The sequence below is a fragment of the Mus pahari genome, chromosome 21, assembly GCF_900095145.1.
Source record: "Mus pahari chromosome 21, PAHARI_EIJ_v1.1, whole genome shotgun sequence".
Taxonomy (NCBI): Eukaryota; Metazoa; Chordata; class Mammalia; order Rodentia; family Muridae; genus Mus; species Mus pahari.
In genome coordinates this window covers 8,565,673-8,570,672 of record NC_034610.1, presented here as the reverse complement: position 1 = coordinate 8,570,672, position 5,000 = coordinate 8,565,673, and positions in this window count along the sequence as shown.

Here is a 5,000-nt window from a genome sequence, read left to right as displayed (position 1 = left end):
CTTGGGGTTCACATTGTGATCAAATATCCTGCAGACTTACAGCATGATCCTGGAAGCAGCAGGCAATGCTTTAAAATTGCTCCACTCAAGGCAGGCGAAAGGGAAGTGGTTGCCAGGACCTATCATAAGGAGTGCAATTCCACCTGTTTGATTCACAGGGACCAACGTCTTTCACATGTAGTGAACCTTTCCAGTCCCCACAAATTGATGTCACCAATAACTGATTGTTCTTAGCAAAAATTAATCCAGTTCTACTGTTCCTTCCAGTTATAGAAGGTGAAACTTTGTTCCTTCTAAATCTATGAATTTCCCTAGCAATCAGGAAGGAATTAAACTCTCAACTGCTGCTCCTTCCAGTAAATCAAAGCAAGCTTTCATTGTAGATCCTTGCTATATGCATGTGTAGTATATGTATTAGGACAATAAAAAGGCATGCTACCCCAGGATGAAGCAGTGTCCCCAGGTCTCCTGAGTGTTGTCTTGGTTAGAGGTTGCCTAGAAGCAGCTCCTGGCACTGGACAGCAAGATCCTTACTGGGCAGGGATCAGACAGCCATGGGAGGGATCAGGGAAGTATGACTCTATATAAGACGCCTGTCCAGCAAGGCTCACTAGCTAGTCCAAAGAACCCAGACGAGTTTCAGAAACCCCAAATGGAGAGAGAATGGGGATTTATGCCCGTGCCCATCAGGCACCCAGAGAGGGTGCTCTGTGGTCTCCCATAACACTTGGCAGCTGGCTCCTGTGCTGTTGTCCTGGAGATGGGAGACAGGATGACTAAGGTGAGATGCCTGCATGAACATCTCAGTGACTTAGGGGGAGTCAGGGGACCATCTTCAGAATCTGCTTGAAAATTCAGGGAACTGAGGAAGACTATAAAACCTTTTACGCTCTATGTTCCCCCTCTGTCACCGGCCAATGCAGGACACCTAATAGCAATAGTCTTTATCCTTCTACCAAGCAGGTACCATGGCTGAATTCTACTCTGTGTGGCTCTTCGACTCCTTTTAGCATCCTTACTGATGGCAAGCCTTCTCAGAAGCTGTTAAAATAAGCTTTTAAATCTATAAACTTACGACCAGGAAAAACCACTTTTCTATCTCCCCAGGAGAATTTATGTACTACACAAATCCTAACTTTCCAAGGATGGGGATTCCAAGATAAATGATCTGTTTTTTACATTTGCTATTCTCTGAAGAATAAAATGTGAGTCGCATTGCTACATCTCCACCTTGTTGTGAAGTGTGATTGGCGCAGGTCCCCCTCCCACTTAACCCCCCAAAGGCTCCACCCCCAAGTACGTTAACGCAACACTATTGCTTTTAATTTTCTGACACACAGATGTTTACAGAACACATTCCAGTCTGCAGGTGCTACGCTGTCCTCATCCACATCCTACACCATTAGCTAGCACCAGAGAAGTCAAAGCTCCTAATTCTTTGGAAAGTTAGTTATGCCAAATGATGGTTCGCTGGGGCACACAGGTGAAAGGATGTCTTGCTAGAGCAAACACATGAAAGACTCTTGTCCTGAAGCAGACACAGGTGAAAGAATGTTTGGATATAACAGACATGTGAAAGGACTTTTGATGAAGGAGTATAAATATGACCCCATAGACAGTGGCCGATGAGCACTGAGCCTTGGTTTGCCCCTCCTCACTATTCTTCACTAAAAACATGCTTGTATTGATTCGCTTTACATAGCATTGTTGAGCTCAACTTGTGATAATGCCACCATTGAGAGAAGAAACTCGCCCAAGAACTGCTTGTGAGGTTCCTGCAGCAGCTCGCTGCTTCCACAGCCTCACCTCAGGCCAGTTGACAAGCCTGGAGCTTTCTTCAGGATTGAACTATAGACAGCTGCTGGTTCGTGCCTGGTGTTCTGCCTGCCTAGAGGACTGGTCTGCAGCTGCTGAATCGCATGTGGTGTTTGCTATGGGACTGCGCTAACTGCTGCCCAAGAAGATCAAGCTCGCCCCCCAACGAACTATCGCTGAACGGCTCCACTCCCCCCAGATCGTAATAACTTTTCTCTTCCACTGCCACTCTGGGGTCGGGGGGGCTGGAGAAGAGGCTGAACCCTTATTAAAAGTAGGTTGCAAAAAAATGTATGCCTGCACACCAGCGTGTGAAAGCATGACAGGGACAGAGAATTGGGAATGTATAATGTTCTTTCTAAAGGGACAGCATGTGTTGGGAGCGGAGAGTATGATGACAGTCTGTGCAGGTGTGAAGACACCGGATTGCCTGGATTGTGGACAGTCGGATGGCCTTGGGAGGTGGGTGCCTAGAGCTATATGTACCAGGAGAAGTGGCATGAGGTTGCTCAAGTCTTAGCTGCTGAAGCTGCCTTCCTCCTCCTCTGTCCTGCGCTCATCCCTACAGTGGGGGACAGAGGCCCCTCTCAGGTTCTTGATGAGGGGCTATGCCTGAGCACGGAGCGCCCACACACTTGGCTTGGAACCAGCCGCTTGGGCAGGCAGGGCAGGATGTCACCACGGTTCTGTAGTTGCCGACAAGTTTCTGTTCCTCTGGCCCTGGGTCAGCATGCTGGGGAGGAGGCAGGGCAGGGGCTTTTGCCGGTTGGGAAGCTAAACCTTCATCCTCATACCCTATGAAACTGCTGCACGAAATGCTATGGTTTTAATACTTGTGTCCCCTAAAGCCAGGTATTGAAGCCCCCGCCTCCGAGGCTTAGGAAGTAATTCGAATGAGGTGTGATTAAGTCAGAAAAGCTGCGCCTCCTGAATGGGGTGAGTTCCTATTAAGGGGGGTGCAGAGAGTTCCTTCTAACTTTATACTGTGTAAGGACGGGCACAGCAACATGACACCATTTTTGGTTTTGATTTATGAGTGTGAGTCTTTTACCCGTGAGTATGTCTGTGCATTGTGTACATCCCTGGTGCATATAAAGGCCAGAAGAGGACAGCATCTGATCCCCTGGAACTGGAGTTACAAACATTTGTGAGCCCCAAAAGTGGGTGCTGGGAATCGAACCCGGGTCCTCTGGGAGACCTGTGGGAGTGTTCTCAACCACTGAGCCACCTCTCCCAGCCACCTCCTCCTCTTGGTTTTTCTTCCTTTAGCATTTATTTATTGGGGGAGGAGAGACACCCATACCAGGGCATATGGTGGCCATCAGAAAATTGTAAGAGAGGCAGGCCTTGCCTTCCACAACTCGGGTTCTGAGTATCAAAGCAGACTGTCAGGCCTGTCAAGAAATTAATTGCCTATATTATCTGCTGAGCCACCTCATGGCCGCCACTGTCTTCGTAACGAGGATACCGGTCACAAGGAGTCAGGATCAATACTGACGGCTTTGTCTTAATTTAATCATCTAAAGAGGCACTGTTGGTCAGGTGTCAGGCGAACTAACAAGGTTGAAATGATCTCCTATAGCAGCGCCCTTGTACTCACGCCCCCCACAGTTCTCTTTGTGGAAAGGCCCGACCTCTTCCTTCACGGTGGAGAGCAATTCCTGCAGCCCACAGTTCTCCCGTGTGTGAGTAGGCTGGGGTGCCTCCATGAGCCCCTGAGATAGAAATTAACATGTCCAGCTAGTGAAATCACTGCCATTCCCAGCCTGCTCTGTGGCACCTGCTTCCATCTAGTTGGTGGAGGGTGAGGCTGATGAACCCTACTTTAGTAAGCCCCCCTCTTTTCACACTGAGTTGGGTTCTTCAGTAAGTGAGGTACAGTCAAGCGGACAGAACTCTGGATGACAACAACAGGGAGCCAACAAGCAGAGAAACAGCACGAAGAAGTCGTAAGCTGCTGCGTCTCTTCCAGTCTGAACCCAGATCGAAGTGGCTGGTGTGTCAGTAGCTGTCTGGGATTTCCCAAGCTACTATACCACATGGGGCTCAGGTCTGACAGATTGGGCAGAAATGTTAACCAACCTCCATGATGAGATGTCTGTGTTGTTGAGCCCAAGACTACCTTATCCTTTATTTTACATGAGTCACTGGCCTTTGTGAGGGTTGATGGGAGGGGCTGGCCACTCCCAGAGCAGGTACTTCCCTCTAGCTGACGGCTCGGGGCTTTCTGAATGCTAGGGTTCCTGTGGCCTGCATTTACAAGGTCATCTTCTCCATCATCCCTGAGCAGTCTCCCTGTGTGAGGCCCTTCCCTGGCAGGCGGGCCGTGTCATCCTAGCTGATTCTGTCCCTAGGTTCTACCTTAGCCGCTCTGTGGGTTGCTATAGCTGCTTCCACTCCTGCCAGTATGGTGCTCCACGTGGGATAGGCCAAAGCCTTCCCACCATGTCCGTTGCCACACGGAACTTCCGTGAAAATGTGAGCTTTAGCTGAGCTAGATTAAAAAAACACACACTACGTCCTGGGTGACTTACTGATGCTTCCAAAACCAGCCCGAGCAGGCTGCTTTTAATGAATGAGGAAGTGGTGTTGGGTGTGGCAACCCCAAGACCCCAGGGTTATGTGGTAGCAAGGTGTGTTTAATGAGGTTCAGGTTCACCGTTGTTGATCGTCAGTGAACAGGCTATAAATACCAGCAAAAGCTTGGCCCCCAACATCCATAGACCTGGACTGTGATTTCCTGACTGGGGCCTTTGAGAGGCTCTGACAATAGAGTCCATGGAGCCCAGGATAGCCCAGGATAGCCCAGGATAGCCCAGGATAGCCCAGGATAGTCATTTCACTTCAGAGGAAGCTGTGTGTGCTTGAACTTAGACAACTTTGGAAAGTCTTATTTTCTGTCCCGGCCACTCAAGGCTGTGCCCTTATCAGGCTCTCCCTATGCCAATGGGAATGAGACCATCAGATATATGCCAATAGAAATAAGGGCATCAAATGTCTTGGGTTGAAACCAGAGGTGTATAAGCTCAGCCTTTTTGTGTAATGATGAACCAGTTCCAAATGTGGGATTTGGAATCATCTAGAACTCAGGCCGACCTGAGGCTGTATCATTTGTTCCCTCCTCTGAGCCGGGTGGATCAGAAAGCAAGAGTGCCGTCTCTTCTGTAATCCTGTCAGCAGTGAAG